This window comes from Bombina bombina, chromosome 2 (genome assembly GCF_027579735.1).
Source record: "Bombina bombina isolate aBomBom1 chromosome 2, aBomBom1.pri, whole genome shotgun sequence".
Lineage (NCBI taxonomy): Eukaryota > Metazoa > Chordata > Amphibia > Anura > Bombinatoridae > Bombina > Bombina bombina.
Window position 1 is genome coordinate 154912024 of NC_069500.1, and position 22106 is coordinate 154934129.

The window sequence follows — 22106 nt, forward strand, 5'->3', positions numbered from 1 at the left end:
TTATAAATTAGCATATAAGCCTACCTAGGTTTAGTTTTCCACAAAGAATACCAAGAGAGAAAAGCAAATTTGATGATAAAAATAAATTGGAAAGTTGTTTAAAATTGCATGCCCTATTGGAATTGCGAAAGTTTAATTTTGACTGTCCCTTTAAGTTTGCCACCTCTGAGGTGGTGATTGGTTTAAGCAGCAGGATTGCACTTTTTTTAATTTACGAGTACGGAAAACAGGCTTAAAGGGACAGTCAACACCAGAATTTTTTTTTTTTTTAAAAGATAGATAATCCCTTTATTACCCATTACCCAGTTTTGCATAACCAACACAGTTATAATAATACACTTTTTACCTCTGTGATTAACTTGTATCTAAGCATCTTCTGACAGCCCCCTGATCACATGACATTTTATTTATTATCTATTGACTTTCATTTTAGCCAATTAATGAAGTGTCTGCCACAATCCATGGGCGTGCTCACAATGTTATCTATAGGGTTTACCTGAACTAGCTCTCCCCTGCTGTAAAAAGCAAATACAAAAGCCTGTGATTAGAGGCGGCCTTCAAGGGCTTAGAAATTATCATATGAGCCTTCCTAGGTCTAGCTTTCAACTAAGAATACCAAAAGAACAAAGCAAAATTGGTGATAAAAGTAAATTGGAAAGTTGTTTAAAATTACATGCCCTATTTGAAACATGAAAGTTTTTTTTGCACTTGACTGTCCCTTTAAATACTGTTTTTTATGGCTTGATAAATGTGAAACTACACATTTTAAAAAATTGACTTCCTGTGCAGCTGTTGCTGGAGACGAGTCCAGTGGGGGAAGTGACGTCACACCACCCGGAAGACAGTGCGGAAGACGCACAAAGACAGCGGAAGTTCAGGGGAGCTGTGGAGCATATCTCTGTGAAAAAACAGTTTGTGGAGCTGCACAGCCCAACGACCCAGATAACAACCAGGACGAAGGGACAGTCGATATACACTTGGGAGCCCGCATTACGTAGACTTATCGTATGTGCTACTATACCACTGACCGTGTTCCTTTTGCTGGTACCGGAAGCTGTGACATCAGTGGAGACGAGCCCCTTTGCGGCCCAGCTGCTCTATCAGATTGTGTGAGTCAGCTGAGCGGCTCTGAAGCCTCGGTCCGTGTTGTATTGCACTGGATGTGCATCTCCGTTTGTGAGTACTTTATCTGCTACTACCACACTCTGAAGCCTCCTTTATTTTGAGTTATTGCACCAAGGGCGCCTCTTCCATTTTTAGGACTCGATATATTTTCAAAAATTATTTTCCACGCTTAGGCCTAAATATGTGTGTTCACTTTATAAAGTTGTAATACAATATTTACAGGGTTAAATGTATGCTACACTAGGGCAAACATATAATGCCTCTTTAATAATTATGCTCCAAATCTATAACAAGCATGCCCCTTTTTTATTTCATGACTCAGATAGAGAAATACAATTTTAAACAACATTCCAATTTACTTCTATTATTTAACTTGCTTCATTCTTTAGATATCCTTTGTTGAAGAAATAGCCATGCACATGAGTGAGCCAATCACATGAGGCATCTATGTGCAGCCACCAATCAACAGTTACTGGGCCTATTTAGATATGCTTTTCAACAAAATAGATAATAGAAGTAAACTGGAAAGTTGTTTAAAATTGCAGGCTCTTTCTAAATCATGAAAGAATAAATTTGAGTTTCAAGTTTCTTTAAAGCTTCATGCTGTCAGCATCTACTGCATAGTGTGGCACACTAAAGAATGTGGAACAATAATGTAGCAAAGGAAAATGATACATTAGCTCATTTATTTATTTTTTATAAAAATTATTCAACAGATTTATATTTAAAAACTATTTCTTTGAATCAGTGATTTTTTTTCTTTTTAGCATGCCAACTCAAATGAGACAAATGACAAACAGTTGATTACAGTTTGCAAATTGCCATTTTTTTTTTAGCATTCAGCTATATTTGCAATTATATATCAAATTGCTGACAGGAAATACAAGCAAATAACTTTTTTTTTTACAATATAACACTTTATTACACTGTAATCATCAAGTCAAGATGTAAGATTGTATACAATTGTCATGCTCAATAGAGAGTGATTGAAGTGAAAATGTCTATCTCAGTCATTGGGTTAGAAAAGCTAAATCCTATTTACCACAGCTATCAGCATTTCATGTATTGTAACTATGCTTCTGTTTATTTATTTATTTGTATCTCACTACCACAGTAGCATGCCAATGATCAATATGTATGAGGTACCTAAAATACCGGTTTGCCATTGCACATGCCTAATTTATTTGTTAAGTTGTGGACAACATTCAGATTGGTATTAAATAGATACACGTGCACAAATAAATAAAAAATGTTCACAAAGAATGTCACAAGAAAAAAAAAATCAGTTTCATCCAATATTCGTAAAGGGGGCAGGGCCGTCTTTAATATTGATTGGACCCTGGGCAAAAATTTTCTTGGGCCCCCCACCCCATGCAATTTCGCTCTCCACCCCAACATCCCAAAAAAACAACTAAATCAATTTTTTTTTTATTATTAGCCCAGCGGTGGATCATCCACTGCTGGGCTAATCATTTAAAAAAAAAAAAATTAAAAAAATTGCAATATGTGAAACTGGACCTAAGCAGAACTAATAAGTAAATAAATATATAAATTCCTCCACTGTGGATTCATTTAATATTCTTTTAAATGTGATTCTGGTGTGAGGTTAGCTGGTTAAAGAGATTTAGGACAGCCAACAGGAGCAAAGCAAGGTAAAGGAGGAAGCATGGAGGTGCAGACAAATATAAGTTTACTGACTGGAACAGCAGAACTACTATGGGAAGCTGTAAAATCTGAGACAGAGAGAAAATAAAAACTATAAAAATAAACCTTACATTAATGGGTGAAGTATCAGCATGACGCTATACATCAGCCACACCAGCACATGTAGCTTCTTTGCTAGGAACAAGTTCCCTCTCACCCTGAACTAGACAATGCTGCATGGGGAGGGGCGTGTGTGCACTCACTTATTCTTCCCACTGACACCTTTCTACAAAGCACTATTCCCCTAACAAACTTCAGTTAGTTGATCTTAGGGCCACAGCAGAAAGAGCAGGGCTAAGGGGACCAGTAGACTGGATGCTGTCTGTCCAAGGCTGCATGGATACAGTGTGAGATGAGTCACACAGCCTCAAGACTGAAGAGAGCAGTGTATGCAGCTGCACAGATGCTCAAATCCTCATGTGCCTGCCGCTCCAGCTTTCTGCTGCATGCGCCTAGAGTCAGCCCTACCCAGAAACAATCCCCACCACCAGAGCAGTTACCTGGTAACAGTGGTAACCCCAGTAGGACCTTTTCTGATGCAGTGGGAAATGGCTGGATGCCGAGTTAGAGCTTTGCATTCAGTGCTGCACAGTGCACATCTAAAACAGCACATGGCACTAGCTTGGCATGTCACATGACACCGGCACGGTCTGGCACAGTTTTTTTTAAAAAAATATAAGCAGAGTACTTTTGACTGTGACAGTATTAGGACTGAATGTGTGTGTTCCCCATGTCACATCAGCAGTCTGGTATGAACCATTAAAAAAAAAAATTTTTTTTTTTTTTTTTTTAAGGACTCTTGGGCCCCTCAACAGAGACTGGGCCCAGGGCAGCTGCCCCTTTTGCCCTGTGTTAAAGACGGTCCTAAAAGGGGGTGATTTGAAATCTATTTGTTTGCTATTTCCTATGGGGAACATCATCAGGGCAGCGGCTTAAACTTAAAGGGACAGTCTAGTCAAAATTAAACTTTCATGATTCAGATAGGGCATGCAATGGTAAACAACTTTCCAATTCACTTTTATCATCACATTTACTCTGTTCTCTGGGTATTAATAGTTGAAAGCTAAACCTAGGTAGGCTCATATGCTAATTTCTAAGCCTTTGAAGACTTCCTCTTATCTGAATGCATGTGACAGTTTTTCACAGCCAGAGGGCTTTAGTTCATGTGTGCCATATAGATAACACTGTGCTCACGCCAGTGGAGTTACTTATGAGAGGGCACTTATTGGTTAAAATGCAAACATGTCAAAAGAACTGAAATAAGTTTGCAGAGACTTAGGTAATCACAGAGGTTAAAAGTATATTAATATAATTGTGTTGGTTATGAAAAAATGGAGAATGTGTAATAAAGGGATTATCTTTCATTTCAACAATGAAAATTCCGGAGTAGACTGTCCATTTAAAGGGACAGTCAAGTAAAAAAATAAACTTTCATGATTCAAATAGGGCATGTAATTTCCAATTTACTTTTATCACCAATTTTGCTTGGTATTCTTAGTTGAAATCTAAACCTAGGAGGTTCATATGCTAATTTCTTAAACCTTGAAGGCTGCCTCTAATCTAAATGCATTTTGACAGTTTTTCACCAATAGAGGGCATTAGTTCATGTGTTTTATATAGATAACATTGAGCTCATGCACATGAATTTACCAAGGAATGAGCACCATTTGGCTAAAATGCAAGTCTGTCAAAAGAACTGAAATAAGGGGGCAGTCTGCAGAGGCTTAGATACAAGGTAATTACAGAGGTAAAATGTGTATAATTATAACTGTGTTGGTTATGCAAAACTGGGGAATGGGTAATTAAGGGATTATCTATCTTTTAAAACAACACAAATTCTGGTGTTCACTGTCCCTTGAATGTATCATATGCTCAAAAAACACCAGAGGTATATAAATGATGAATTATTTTCTATCTTAAAAATATCTGGCATACTTTAAGTTCTAGTGCCTTTTTTCATCCATTCTGAAGAAAGCAATGCTTTACAGATATCATCACATTGTTGTTATAATTTGGTTAAATGGAAAAGTTTAGGCTAAGATGACATTTTATGCTATATTTAAATGTAGATATTATTAAAACAGGAGTCATATAGCTCTGTTATAAATGAAGCTAACTAACTAGCCCTCTGGCAAACAAGGGTTCTCAAAGACTTTTTATTTTGTGTGTCCATTTATCTTTGTAGACATATAATTCAAATCATATGTATAACTTTCTTCATTTATGGCTAATCCTTATAGACACCACTCACTAAAGGTAAACACCTTGTAGTTACAAGACACTTTGGTTGTTTGTTATGCAATAACATATCAGCGAAGTCTATACATTTAAAAAACATTAACATATGGTTTGCTGCAATTGTTTAATAGCCAAACTTTACTCACCACTTTATTTGAAAGACAAGGGCAGTTGTGGTCATAATGTCAGTATTGTAATATATTTTACAGTTTGAAATAAAAAAATAAAAAAATCCATAATTTTCAGAACTAAATTTCATGAAAAATAAGCCCTTAATGTATATTGTAATGTTGTTTTACTATGGAAAACTAAAAAATCTTATGTTAAAATATCAGGATGTTAAAGGGATACTAAACCACCAATTAGCAAGTGCTATCCAGGGTCTAAACCAAAAATGGTCCGGCTCCTAATCTTACATTCCTGCATTTCAAATAAATATAGCAAGAGAACGAAGAAAAATTGACAATAGGAATAAATTACAAAGTTGCTTAAAATTGCATGCTCTATATTAGGGATGGGCGAATGTTTCGCAACATTCGAAAAACGGCACGAATTTTAACACATTCGTTCGTTCGAATCGAATTTCGAATGTTTACATAACATTCTAACATTCGATTTTTGAATGTTCGGTTTCAAATTTTACGATTACATTTGAAAATATTCAAATTCGAAAAATTCGAATTTAGATTGTAATAGTATTTCTAATGCTTTTTCTTTAAATGTAATATTCGAATTATGCAATATTCGAATTCGAAAAATTTGAATTTAGATTGTAATAGTATTTCTAATGCTTTTTCTTTAAATGTAATATTCGAATTATGCAATACGTGTATTCGAATTAGAAAAATTCGAATTTAGATTGTAATAGTATTTCTAATGCTTTTTCTTTAAATGTAATATTCGAATTATGCAATATTATAATTAGAAAAATTCGAATTTAGATTGTAATAGTATTTCTAATGCTTTTTCTTTAAATGTAATATTCGAATTATGCAATATTCGAATTCGAAAAATTTGAATTTAGATTGTAATAGTATTTCTAATGCTTTTTCTTTAAATGTAATATTCGAATTATGCAATATTCGAATTCGAAAAATTCGAATTTAGATTGTAATAGTATTTCTAATGCTTTTTCTTTAAATGTAATATTCGAATTATGCAATATTCGAATTCGAAAAATTCGAATTTAGATTGTAATAGTATTTCTAATGCTTTTAAATGTAATATTCGAATTATGCAATATTCGAATTCAAAAAATTCGAATTTATATTCGAATTAGAAAAATTTGAATTTATGTTTGTAATAGTATTTGTAATGCTTTCTTTAAATGTAATATTCGAATTATGCAATATTCTATATGGAAACATTCGAAATGATATATTTGTATCTATTATGTATCAATTTACTAAATTCCCACCCTACCACATGAACTATTGAACTTCTGAATAGTATTTGTTAAATAGAATGTTAAATTCGAAATTTCGAATGTGGACATTCGATATAATTATAAACATTCGAATTCGAAAGTGACATTCGAAAACTGTAAATAACATTTGATTTTCGAATTTTTAAGAATATTCGTTCTTATCGACATTCGAATTTAGAATTCGAATTTCGGTAATAACATTCGTTCTACATTCGAAATTCGAAAATTTACACATTCGCCCATCCCTACTCTATATGAATCATGAAAGAAAAAAATTGGGTTTAGTATCACTTTAAAATGAAAGTAAATCTTGCAATTCTCAAACAACGTTATGGATTCTACTACTTGCATACAGTCTAGTCGCTAACTTTATATTTTCTAAACATGTTCCTAAATCGATAAAGTTTACATTTAATCATTATTACCTTTTCATCGCTTCCTCCGCCTCCTGCTCGCTTCCGGGTTTATTACTCTTACACGTAAGAGCGCCCACCCGCTCTATACGTATTTATTCATGCTCGCTCTTGTGAGCACCATTTTTTGCGCATGCACAATAATACGAACTTCGCTCCGATACTAAACATTGAATCACTGTATTAATTGTTTAGTATCATAGAGGATATTGTATCAACTGTTCACACGCATTGCTACTTCGCCCGATCCTTCTTGCAATGCAGTGACATCACAATGAGGATTTCCTTTAGTTTAAATGCGCATGCGGCTATTGTGAATGCGCATGGGATCGTATATGAAATTCTAGGATAGCCGCATGCGCATATCAAAAGGTGGGCATAAAAATTACGCCCATGAGGAACCAATGAGAGCAATACATAGCATATTCGTCATGACAAGAAGAAAAAAAATTATAATGTGAGCGGAGGTTTGGAGAAAAAGTCGGGCTGCTTTCAGGTTACTAAACAGGTATATTATTTAGTTTTCAAATAAATTATGAATGAAAGTAATATTAATTATAAAAGATTTATTGAAACATATATAGTGGTCTACGCAAGTTTACTTTCACTTTAAAGGGACACTGAACCCAAAATGTTTTCTTTTGTGATTCAGATAGAGCATGCAATTTTAAGCAACTTTCTAATTTGCTCCTATCATCAATTTTTTTTCGTTCTCTTGCTATCTTTATTTGAAAAAGAAGGCATCTAAGCTATTTTTTGGTTCATAACCTGGACAGCACCTGTTTATTGGTCGGTTAAATTAATCCACCAATCAGCAAGAACAACCCAGGTTATTTAACAAAAATGGGCCGGCATTTAAACTTACATTCTTGCTTTTCAAATAAAGATACCAAGAGAATGAAGAAAAGTTGATAATAGGAGTAAATTAGAAAGTTGTTTAAAATTGCATGCTCTATCTGTATCACGAAAAAAAAATTTTTTTGGGTTCAGTGTACCTTTAACTGTCTCTTAAAGGAAAAACAGAATCCAAACGTCTCCATCCTTTTATTTCAAGGTCATATTGCTTTTGCTATCTCAAACGTGTCTTATTATTAAGTGTAACAATATCTTAAAAACATTTGAATCCCCTAAAACTGTTTAATGCTCGTCAAAAAACAATTAAAGGGAATTGTTATTGTTTTAAAAGATAGATAATCCCTTTATTACTCATTCCCCAGTTTTGCATAACCAACACAGTTATATTAATACACTTTTTACCTCTGTGATTACCTTGTATCTAGGAACCTTCTTCCAGCCCCCTGATCACATGACTGTGACTGTTTATTATCTATTGTCTTAAATTTAGCATTGTGTTGTGCTGGATCTTAAATAACTTTCTGTGCCTGAACACAGTGTTATCTATATTGCCCATGTGTACTTTCTGTCTCTTTGTGTTGAAAAGAGATTTTAAAAGCATGTGATAAGAGGCAGCCCTCAAAGGCTTAGAAATTAGCATATGAGCCTACCTATGTTTAGTTTAAACTAAGAATACCAAGAGAAAAAAGCAAATTTGATGATAAAAGTAAATTGGAAAGTCGATTAAAATTAAAAGTCCTATCTGAATAATGAAAGTTTAATTTATACTTGACTGTCCCTTTAAGATCAAATAATTCATAAAATGCGCTTTAGAAATGTGTTATGAAGACACTTTTATGTATGGTATAGTATAGTAAATTTAGTTCATTCCCTACTGCATCATTTGTAACCACTGTAAATCTTTAGTACAATTAAAATCTTATTAAAGGGATATAAAACCCCAACATTTTATTTTCTGATTAAGACAGAGCATACAATTTATTTATTTTCTAATTTACTTCTATTAAGTTTGTTTTAATCCCATTGTATTCTTTGTTGAAGAGATAACTATGTAAGGGTCTGGATCACTACATGGCAGGAAATAGTGCTACCATATAGTGCTCTTGAAAATGAATAGCATTCTTGCAAAAACTACTGCCATATAGTGCTCTAGACATGTGCAAGCTCCTGAGTTTATGTCCCTGCATTTTAACATAAAAGATGCAAAGAGAACAAAAGACAATCTGACAATAGACGTAAATTAAAAAGTTGTTTAAAAGTGCATGCTCTATCTGAATTATGAAAGAAAATATTGTGTTTCATGCCCCTTTAAGATATAGTTTTTTTTTAAAATTGTATTTAGCAACATAAGAAAACTTCACTTCCCTGCTACTTTTTACACAAGCAAATATTGCTAGATTTTTGGATTTGACTAAATTAACTGATTAAAGTGAATTTAGAAGCTTTTCATCAATTCAGTTTTGATGATTGGACTTGCAGCCTCTGATTGTTTGGTCTCTATCTGCACATAAACAGGGCAAGGTCTGTTTCAATGTAGTAATCCTGATTCTGCTTTACAATAATCCCCTTGTTTTTAGGAATTTAGATGGTAAAATTAGTTGTAAGTTACTTTGCTGCGTTAAACGTTAAATCAAATCTTAGCGCATAAAACGTTAATCTTTGAAGTCTTATCTTTGTATAGGACTCTAGAAGAATGTTTGAATGATAACAGGTCAAATGAAAGACGCTGTGGTGCTGATGATAGCATACAATGCCATTAGAGGCATAAATAAAATATCCAATTTGATTTTGGAAATGGCTAAATGTACTGCTCCCCTATGGTATTTTTACAGTTCTCTAAATTTGTTCTGACTTGAATTATGGCAATTTAGGCTCCTGATTGGCTGGGAGCTTTCCTGCAACCAATCAGATACGTACATGCCTGCAGAAGTGGAACGCTGTTGTTATGAAGAAGGTTGTCAAGCCGCAAAAGAGTGACACAGTCTCCTACCTCTGCCTGTAAAACTGGTTTGTGGTTTACTCAATAAGGTCTGCAATCAAAGATTAGCAGCAGGAAGCATGCTTGCCATATCAATGTGTCCATCATCTTTTACTTTAATCTTTGAACACTTCTATTTCTGTATGTATATGTATTTACATTAATGTTGTTATTTTTTTGCACCCAGCGTATAGCTGTCAAAATGTCTGCCAAAAAAAATAACACTATGGGGCAGTTTACAGAGCTGTTAGGTTTTTGTTTTGCCCTAGTCAAATTATTATTATAATCTATTTATAAAGCACCAGCATATTCAGCGGCGCAAAACTTGTAAAATTTGACAAAAAAAAAACCAGGAGGAATTGAGTGCCCTATTCACATCGGAGCTTACAATCTAGAATCTAAATTATGGCACAGGAAGGTTGTTTTTAGCTCACATTGTAGTAACAAGAGTTAATTACACTCAGTTTACATTGAGGTCATTAACAAGTTGGACTTGTAGGTAACTCTACTAGACATAAAGAGACCGAAAGCCCTTTACACCTTGCATTAACTAAAATGAAACAGGTTTAAAAAATGTTAAATACACACATATTCATTAAAGTTATATGAATAATTAAGAATTGTCTGGACTCTAATATTGTATAATATAAAAGGTACATATTAATGTAATTAATTTCATTATGAAATACATTTTTAAAGCCATGAAGAAAAGGATATTAATTTAACAAAAAGAGTGTGACATAGTAGCAAGTTTATTAAATATTTTAAAATATTTTTGTTTGTCTGTTGAGTTGATCATCGTTAATGGCAGCATGTAGAATGCAAGTCTTTTATACTACTTGGTTAGAGTTGTTAAGCAACATATGGTGAGATGCTAATTTTCTTATAGAAAACAAGTTGCTAATGTTTAAGGAAAATGAGAGTAGAACTATGCTTTGAGGTAAGCGGAAGTCAAATGTTTATTCCATAATTCAGATAAATGTACAATAAAAAAAACATTTCTAATAAACTTCTATCATAAAATGAATTTTATAAAATTGGAATCCTTTGCTGAATATCAAGCTGAGGCTGTGAGTATTTTACATAAAAAGACAAAATCAAGAACAAGGGGTCATGATCTCAAGTTGAAGGGTAGTAGATTCAGGACTAATTAGCGGAATAACTTCTTTACAGAAAGGGTGATTGATTCTTGGAAAAAACTTACACAAGAGGTGGTAATGACAAACACTGCGGGGGACCTTAAGAATGCCTGGGATAAGTATAAGGCTTTTTACAGATAAGTTTATACTTTTAGGAAATATCTGGCAGACTTGCTGGGCCTATGGCTCTTATCTGCCATCAAATCTATGTTTCTAAGTATGTCAGCAGTTTTGCCAGAATGCTTCTAAAAATGTTATACTTTATGCAAACACTGCTGCCTTCTAGTACTCAAAAGCATTATTGCAAAACGGCTGCCATATAGTTTTCAGACCAGGCACGCAACCTACCTAGGTATTCTTTTTTTAAAAAGAATACCATGAGAACACACTAAATTTGATAATATAAGTAATAAAAGTAAACTCCATGCTCTGTCTGAATCATGAAAGAAAAATTTTGGGTTTAGTGTCCCTTTAAAACAAAATGTTGGTGCACCTGTAAAATGGAATGAGGAAGTAATCTGGAAATACGTCAAACAGTACAAATTAATTAAATTGAATTATTCAAAGCTTTACAGACGAAAATTAATATCATCAATGTAAAAGGGACGCAAGACTGTCTGGTAATGATTTTATGCAGCTTATGAATTAACTTGTGTGTTAAAATTTGAAATGCTTTGCTAAATTCTATTGCTCCTCCAAGGTCTATATTTAGTTATATAGTTAAAAAAAAAAATCAGATATATTAGCCTGGTTAAATTGTTTCTGTAGCATAATGTCTTTTGGCCTCTAATTTGCTTTTCTTTTTCTAAGAAAAAAATCATTAGTTTAAAATAGTTACAATCAATTTCCCTAGTATTGAGGTTAAATTAAGATGACTATTGTTTCTACTGCCCTTTTCATAAAGAGGTTACTGCATTAGCAATTCTCAAATCACCTGGACCACCTCCTGTCAACAGAAATTAATTAAATAACATATGGATCAGCTGACCCAGACTGAAATTCAAATAAAGTGAGCAGTCCCACCCGCTGTATACTTATCTCTGAAGCGCACACCCGTGGAGCCCTTACTATGCGCATGCGTTAAAAAAATAAGTACTTACTCTGTGCATGCGTTTACCAACCGTTTCCTTACTTTCCAATGTAGTGGTATAGAGCATCGCTTCAGAAACAGGAGATTATCTTCTAACGCATACGCAGAAGAAGCGCATGACGTTGAAAAAAAAGGGGTTGAACCCGGGGGGGGGGGAAGGATTGGCAATCGAAAACCATCAATAGCAAAAAGAGGAACAAAATGGCAGGCGGAGGAAGTGAGATACAAAAATCAATATTAAAAGGTATTTATTATCTTTTAAATTTAAGAACAGGAAAAACGATGAATGAAAGTCCCCCTAAATTGTATCGCTTGAGGATATGGCATAAACAGATATAGATATCTTTACATTCACTTTAAATACAATACAACCTATTGTGCATATGAAAGAGAACTGTTTAAGAATGTTACAAATAGTTTTAAGATTAAAAAGTTAAAAAAATACTGTGTTAAATATAATTCAAGCTTGGGATAAAGTTTATAGAATATTACAGATTGATAATACAGTCTCAAACTTCCTCCCAATAAAATCTAACCCTGATTTTGAACTAGGACTTGATCACTATATATTCAAAAGCTGATCTCGCAAAGGCTTAAAACAGATATCTCAACTAATAGATTATCAGACAAAATATATTAAAACATTTTAATAACCTATCAGAATTTCTTTTAAATAAAAGGCATTTTTTTTTGCATATTTACAAATTAGACATTATCTAACCAATCAAAAATTATTACATTTCAATAATTGGTCCCTGGGAGTTATCAAGCCTATTATTAATCATTTTCATTCAGGTATATACTCCATCTCCCTGACCTATAAAATCTTAATATCACAGGATGCAAAGTTCAAGCTGAGTGGTCTTTTTCATATATGGTCCAATTATTTTCAGGACTTAAGTTTTGACTGCTTCAGGAACAGTTTCTCCCGAGTCGCCAAATATACATCGACTATCTCAATGAGAGAATCTCATACTAGACTAATAAACAGATCTGATATCACCCACAGTTTGCTGGCTAAATGGCAAACTAGTGAGGTAAAACAATATTCCAGATGTTGTGCTTCAAATTCAAACTTGTTGCATTCCTTCTGGCTATGTCCCAAAATCCAGAAATTCTGGCTACAAATTGTTTACTGGCTTAATACATTTTCCCTATTAAAATTACAATTGATAGCCTCCAAATATTATTATTTTTTAGCTAATTAAAGTACCTACTGTAACAACCATTTAATTAATATTGCAATCTTAATAGCCAAACAAATGATCTTGAGAACTTGGAAAGATAAAAAAAGCACCAAGCCAGCCGGCTTTTATCAAAAACATGATGTACCAATTAATCATAGACCAACATGACCCGATAATCTATATGGAGAATAAACTAAGAGTCTTCTTGTAAAAATGGAACACAGTGATAATGTCATTGTCTCCTGAGACCCAAATTCAGATCTTATACCCTTTTCATGCCTCTCCTCTCTGTCTTCAATTGATACAGTTTAACTGTTACCCGGCACATTGGAGACAGTCCTTTTTCCGATATTCCCCCCCCCCCCTTCTTTAGTTTATTTATTTGTTGAAAGAAAAAAGAAGTACCAGATTTGATTTTTCTTTGTGGAGATAGAGTTCATCTCAATATTCATGTTTCAGTTAGAGATACAGAAATGAATATAGTATCTAAGGTTAAAAATCATTTTTTGTTTATATGATCATTTGGATGGAAATGTATGTTTTGTAAAAGGTTATCCTGTTATTGACTTATTGCTCTCTTTTGTTGTTGTTGTAAATTGTTGTACTTCAATCAATAAAAAATATATATATAAAAAAAAAGAAAAAAAAAATACAACAAAAAAACAAAACATTGTAAAATATGTTAAATTGGCCTTTTAGTCATTCAGAAGTATTGTGTAGGCATGTGCATTTATCAGATGGTGGCCCCCAGCGGCATTTGGATAATGTTGGAGCTATACACTATAAAACATTAAGATTACAACAAATAATAATACTATAAAAATCCCTTTATTAATCAAATGAAAAAAATAAAAGAGTAAAAAGAAAAATAATTTATTTAATTGGGATCTAAAGGAAAAGATCAATCTACCACTTCCTAACACATCATTATTGTACCCAACACATGAATATTAAAAACAGAGACTGGGATTTTTTTAAACATTCATAGAACACATAACATCTAAAGGTTAAATAGATAAGAATTGCTATCACAATCACAGTGCAGGCACATACCTATGCGCTCAAAGGTTTCCTCCATCCTGCAAGCATTGTGGTTAAAAAGTCAGCCAGCCAATTTCTGACTACTTATCCCTAAATTCTACAGTACAGCACAGTTGCTCAAGAAACGTGTTTTAGTTATTCAGATAGTACACACTAATTTTAAAAGATATCATAACAATCCATATTAAACTCACAAGACAGACATCACAAGATATATGTTATCCTTAGGTTTCTGCCAGAATGAGTATTGATGTATTTGTAAAAATTAAGTATTGGAGATTTATGGGTACATTTAGCCACAAATCAGCAAGCAGGTACTGAACCAAAAATGGGCCCGCTCCTAAGCTTACATTCCTGCTTTTAAAAATAAAGATATCAAGAGAACAAATACAAATTGATAATAGGAGTAAATGAGAAAGTTTATATAAATATAAAATATTTTTGCATGTGCAACGTATATAGCTGTAAATGTGGTTAGAGAAGGTCCTTTCCTCACAGCAAGAAGAGCAAAGAATCTCAAAGATAAATTTGTCCGCAGCAACTATAGATCAAAACCTAAAATGTGGCTACACGCAATAAAAATAACTGATAGCTATCCATGTGAAAAATGTTTACCTGTGACTTTATGCCTACAACAAAGATTTTCTAAGGTAGAGATGGAAGAAAATATATGATAAAACACCTTTTCAATTGTAAAACTACAGGATTGGTCTATCTTTTGGGTTGCTCATGCCCCTGTTTTTATGTGGGTAAAACCAATAGGAGGCTCACAGATCAGAAAACATTGTGATGATTACACAGTTCTCTGATCAATGTCAGAAAGGTAAGGGTAGGATATACATTCCCTAATCCCTCCTTAGATAAGCTTATTTAGCTAAAGAGCGCCGTGCCTAATGCGGAAAAATTAGTTTCCTAAAAAACTAGAGAAGAAAGAAAGAATCATTATAATGGCACACGTACTAAACATAGAAAAGTGTATATATCAAATCATGGATCGGACGGGAAGGGGTGATCAAATTAAAATATTACGTTTAATTATTATTATTATTAAAAAAGTAGGTAAGATATATTAAAATACTAAAAGACAAATATAATGGTGTCTAAAGTGATGGGCCACACTACTTGTTTCTTCCATTCAGGTCACAGATGAAGGCGTGAGCTGAAACGCGTCTGACCGTTTTCTCTACATGTAGTTGGTTTTATTATTTTTGTTTTACTTTCCGTGTTTGACCAGCAATAAAGATGTTTTTGTTTTTCCACCTGTGATCCGCTTTTCACTAGTGTTTCTTGTTTCTTCCATTGCCATGATATCATCACAATGTTTTTACCAAAAACTAGAGAAGAAAGAAAGAAGCATTATAATAGCACACTTACTAAACATAGGAAAGCATATATATCAAATCATGGATCGGAAGGGGAGGGGTGACCAAATTAAAATATAACTTTGAATTATTATTATTAAAAGTGGGTAAGACATATTAAAATTCTTAATGACAAATACACATGTCTGCCCTGTTTGCTTATATCTCATATCATCAAAATTGCATTGTACCGGTCCTCCTATTACATACCAAAGATTTGCACAATCTGGGTGATTATCCCCATTGAACAGTGTACAGTGAATAAAAGATCCCTATCTAGCTTAATGCCATAATGGCTCTATCTATACTTTCGCAGTACCCCTGTGCCTTTTAAAAAGAAGTGGCGAAACACACGTCAGGCTTTAGCACTGCCCTCTGCTTGCTATTCGATATGTTTGTTTAATCGCTTACCGGTAACAGTAGATTCTGTGTATCCATCTGTTACAATATAGAACAATTTTTTTAGTAGATGTAGCGTGGGAATACCCAGCCTAATTAAATAATTGCACAGGGATACTGCAAAAGTATAGATAGAGCCATTATGGCATTAAGCTAGATAGGGATCTCTTTATTCGCAATAAACTGTTCAATGGGGATAATCACCCAAATTGTGCTAATCTATGGTATGTAATAGGAGGACCAGCACATTGCAATTTTGATTATATGAGATATAAGCAAACAGAGGGAAGGCATGTGTATTTGTCATTAAGAATTTTAATATGTCTTACCCACTTTTAATAATAATAATTCAAAGTTATATTTTAATTTGGTCACCCCTCCCCTTCCGATCCATGATATGATATATATGCTTTCCTATGTTTAGTAAGTGTGCTATTATAATGATTCATTCTTTCTTCTCTAGTTTTTGGTAAAAACATTGTGATGATATCATGGCAATGGAAGAAACAAGTAGTGTGACCCGTCACTTTAGACACCATCGTGAACTGAAGCAATACCGAACTGCATAAAAGTATTAGTAATCAACCTGGATGAGGAGGTGATTTGAATAAGTGTCAATTACAGAAAGAGTTGGCGGACTTATAATTTGTGCCCCAAGGCCTTAATGAGAAAACAGAGTTCACAATTTTACTCTAAGAAGAAACCTCTCTAATGTCCCCCCTTCAGTCTCTAATTTCTAGAGCCTATATACCGCTTTTTTTTTCCAGTGGTGAAACCCTCTGGTGAATTATTGTCCCTCAAGCAGTATAAAGCTAGCCCTAAGGTACTAAGGAGAAGTCTCTGAGGTTATCAGTATGTAACTGTAGAATACATAAGAAGCCACGTGTAACTCTGTGAATAATTTATCTAAACAATTGAGTTAATTGGTGATAATAAGAATATAATTTTTGTGTGTGCCTGTCTATTGATGCACAACCATCTAGGCTAGTTTAGCTATCATCTAATGTGTAATACTAGTGTCGGCTCACTCTATTCAATGCAGAAGAGAATTATGCATCTAGTATGCACTATTCAGTTTTTTATATCAATGGTGCATTTTGATGTAGACAAGAATTGTATAGGTGACAGACACAATTCATCTACAGAAAAAAATAAGAGGAGGGTTTTAACATGTGCATAAAATATTTCATCATATTAACGTTCAGTGAAGCTAAGGGGAGGTGTTTTAAGGGAAAAAAAATCTACTCCTACCTATTCATTTCCCTTTAAGATTATGTATGTAAATTCATTATCTTCAGGGGTTTGGTTTGTTTGAGAGCGCCTTTAAATTGAGCCGATCCTAGGATATTAGAGTCTTACTATGTAGCCTCTGATGTAAAATTGAGTTCAATCCTTGCACACTAGTGTATATGGTACATTTTCTGCTAGCAAAATGATTTGTTGAATAGCGTAATGTTGGTGACATAGCTAATTCAGCTAAAGTGTATTTATATAGAAATATGTATCCTAAGTGCAGCAACTTAGTAAGTATTGGCTGAAATATATTTACATTCTACTGGGGCTGGCCCTGAGAAATAAAAAGGCAGCTATGAGTGCATCTAGGTACCACCCAAAGGAAGCCCCGGATAATGTTTAAGGGGTGAAACCCATGTTGGCAAGTGGGGCAGGCATTTGTCTAAGTGAAGCGGCTTTGCTGTGTGTTCTTACTGGGCAGCATCCTAGAATTCTGTGCCTATAGTTCCTCTGCATGTTAGCACTGAGTGCTGGGCCGGTGTGACTGTACCATGCAAGGGAGGGTGAAGATAGGTTAGTGGGTACACATTTTTATACTTATAAACATAGTATTTGCGCTTTTTCTGTTTGTTTCAGTTTTTGTGTAATCTCTGAAAGAAGAGGAGTTTTGGTTTGCTGCCTAAAATTTATTGCTTCTAACTAACCTGCCTGTCGTTTTACTGTCTTCTGTTGCTCAGCACTAATTACTGACATTGCATGCTACAGTTGATTTGTTAGAGCATGCTACCCGCTCCCTAACAACCTGCTCTTTAAGTTCAGTTTTGCTGCATATTGACATTTTAATGTTATTTGTATGATGCAAAATGCCATCGCAACAGCAGCGATTAGACTCATGATCCATAGTAATAAAATTAGATATACTTTTTTGACACAACATTAAAATTTGTATGTACGTTTTCTAAAAGATTGCATACTGAATTCCTTTTCTTTTATTATGTTAAATTTTACATCATAAGTCTACCTTTCTCTACAATAAAATAATTGATGCTTAAGGGTCAGCTCCATGCCAAATGCACATTAAAAAAACCATATAGTATACTTATTTTTTAAATATCTGTGACTATGGTTCCACCACTCTCCGGCAGTATTTTTAAATTTAAGAAAAAAATACTAATGATTTACTTTAGTTTTGCTGCACTGTGACATTTCACAACTCATTCAAATGCTATGTTTTGTAAACAAGTCTTGCACAGGCTGGTAAGGTAACAAATAGAAATATATGTCAAAATGAATACTGTTTTTTTTATTGATTTTCTAGAGAAATATGCACAGCATCAAATATAATTGCAAGTTAATTTTATGCTCTGAACAGTAGTGGGGTTTTTTTAAATTATTTTTTCCACATTACTTATTCATCAACACATTTTACAAGACCACCTTGACATTAAATTACTTTTTTTTTTACCTGATATGTACAAAGTTCATCTAATGCCATTTACACCATGAATCTGTTTTAGTAATAGAATAATTTCATGTACACATGTTTTATCTTGTTAAACAAGCCAAAATTATTATTACAAGTAGACCTCTATTAAATTTGTCTCAATAAATCAGCATAAGTAAGACAAAAACAATAATATTAAAAAGCTAGCATTGATTCTAATTATGGGATGCATATAAATACGTTTTTTATTTTAAATACCTTACAACAATTTTAATTACCGTATATAGCAAAAATCAACGTATACATGGACACGGCTCAAAATTTCAAGTCCTAAACTACTACTAGTCAGGCCAAAATGTTACTCGCCACTTCTGATCCCATCTACACCAATACTACACCCCCTATTTGCATATATTTAGCCATTGTGGAACACTTTATTGTGCAGTAATTTTTTATAATGTTTTAAAATGAAATAATCCTACATACAGTAATACGTTAACAAAGATAAGTGCATAGGAGTTAGCAACATTAACTAGGTTCTGGGGAAGACAACAGCTGGATAGAAAAAGGAAGTTGTTAAACTGAGAGAATGCAGAGAGTGCTGACAGTCATAGAAGGTCATAGCAGACATGGAGATTTTTTAAAAAAAATAATCTTCATCTCTCTCTTCTCTATTAACTCTCTTTCTCCACTCCTTCCTCTCTTCAGTCTCTCTTTTTTTAAACTTTCCCTTCTCTCTCAACCCATATTTTCTCTTTACCCTCTTTCTTTACCTTCTCTCATATCTCTTTTTTTTCTCTCCACTTTATCTTAAATCTATCTCCTTCTCCACTTTCCCTCTCCAATCTCTCTCTCTCTGCCCCCGTTTACCCTTTTAAGAAGTAATAGTCTAAGCACTAATGGGGTCCCTACAGCCATAGAGGAAAAATATATCTCTGCCATTTGATGGATATAGAACATCACTTTAGATAATATTTTTAGCACATAGCCCAAAATGTGTGTTTGTCAATGCTGCAATAGGAGTGTACATTTTTCAACTTCAATGCGCTAACTTTGCTACTTACAAGATGCCATCAGACTTCAGACAGTGAGTGATTGTTGATTCAAAATTCACTCACTAATTTTTACTCGCCACTGTTAAATTTTCACTATTGGGCGAGAGGAAATTTTGAGCCCTGACATCAGTGGCGTCACTAGGGGGGGGCGGGGGGGGCGGGCCGCACCCGGGTGACACCCTCCAGGGGGTGACACCAAAAAAAAAAAAAAAAAAAATTTTTTTTTTTTTTTTTTTTATTTTTTTTTAAATTTTATTGAAATTCAAAGAAATACAATGTTGAGATGCATAGATTATTTTATTAGAGGCTGGCATTTGTGAACATTAGTGGGACTGGGGAAGTTGTAGACACACCATTTTTTTGCCCCTTGAGCCAGTGCTGCAATTTCAACAAATAGTTTTCTCGGCTGCTTTTGCTTGTTTGTACTTTGCTCCTCCCCTGCCCAATTTCACTATGAATGTTGTGGGTGTGCCGTGGGGCTTGCAAAGTTGTGCTGCTAGCCTAAACCTGCCTGACTATCTGTGCTCACTGCTCAGTGACATGCGGCCCAGGGCTGTGCACTGACAGACTTGGAACAGAGTCAGAGAGCAGAATTTTCATAGTTTGCGTGCCTAAACCTTTTCTTCAGTGATTTATTTTAGAGTGCTCTGTTTATCTTTCATTTAATGTTCTGCTGAGCCAGGGAGCAGCTCTAGGCATGAGCTTCCCAATTAATGCAGTGCAGTTTAAATATTTTGTATGTGTGTGTCTGAGTTTTTGTGTGTGTGTCTGAGTGTGTTTCCGAGTGTTTGTGTGTGCATCTGAGTATGTTTTTAAGTGTGTCTGAGTGTTTGTATGTGTGTTTGTCTGTGTTTTTGTGTGTGTCTGCTTTCTGGGGGGGGGGTGACACCATGACTTACCGCACCGGGTGACACCAACCCTAGTGACGCCACTGCCTGACATGGAATATATAATAAATTAAAGGGACAGTCTAGTCTAATTTAACTTTTCATAATTCAGATAGGGCATGTCATTTTAAACAACTTTTTTACTTTCATAATTAAATTTGCTTTGTTCAATTGATATTCTTTGATGAAAGCTAAACCTAGGTAGGCTCATATGCTAATTTCTAAGCCCTTGAAGGCTTAGACAGTTTGTTCACAGCTAGAGGATATATAGATAACATAGACCTAGATTTGGAGTTTGGCGTTAGCCGTGAAAACCAGCGTTAGAAGCTCCTAACGCTGGTTTTAGGCTACCGCCGGTATTTGGAGTCACTCAGAATAGGGTCTAACGCTCACTTTTCAGCCGCGACTTTTCCATACCGCAGATCCCCTTACGTCAATTGCGTATCCTGTCTTTTCAATGGGATTTTTCTAACTCCGGTATTTAGAGTCGTTTCTGAAGTGAGCGTTAGACATCTAACGACAAAACTCCAGCCGCAGGAAAAAAGTCAGTAGTTAAGAGCTTTCTGGGCTAACGCCGGTTTCTAAAGCTCTTAACTACTGTACTCTAAAGTACACTAACACCCATAAACTACCTATGTACCCCTAAACAGAGGTCCCCCCACATCGCCGACACTCAAATACATTTTTTTAACCCCTAATCTGCCGACCGCCACCTACGTTATCCTTATGTACCCCTAATCTGCTCCCCCTAACACCGCCGACCCCTATATTATATTTATTAACCCCTAATCTGCCCCCCTCAACGTCGCCTCCATCTGCCTACACTTATTAACCCCTAATCTGCCGACCGCAAAGCGCCGCCACCTACGTTATCCTTATGTACCCCTAATCTGCTGCCCCTAACACCGCCGACCCCTATATTATATTTATTAACCCCTAATCTGCCCCCCTCAACGTCGCCTCCACCTGCCTACACTTATTAACCCCTAATCTGCCGAGCGGACCTGAGCGCTACTATAATAAAGTTATTAACCCCTAATCCGCCTCACTAACCCTATAATAAATAGTATTAACCCCTAATCTGCCCTCCCTAACATCGCCGACACCTAACTTCAATTATTAACCCCTAATCTGCCGACCGGAGCTCACCGCTATTCTAATAAATGTATTAACCCCTAAAGCTCGTGCACGATTCCCCCATAGGAAACAATGGAGCTGTTTGAGCTGAAAAAAAAAAACAAACACCTGCAAAAAAGCCGCGTTCAGCTCCTAACGCAGCCCCATTGTTTGCTATGCGGTAACCCTTCCTACGTCTGCACTTAACACTCTAAAATGTACCCTGAGTCTAAACACCCCTAACCTTACACTTATTAACCCCTAATCTACCGCCCCCGCTATCGCTGACCCCTGCATATTATTATTAACCCCTAATCTGCCGCTCCGTAAACCGCCGCTACTTACATTATCCCTATGTACCCCTAATCTGCTTCCCTAACATCGCCGACCCCTATATTATATTTATTAACCCCTA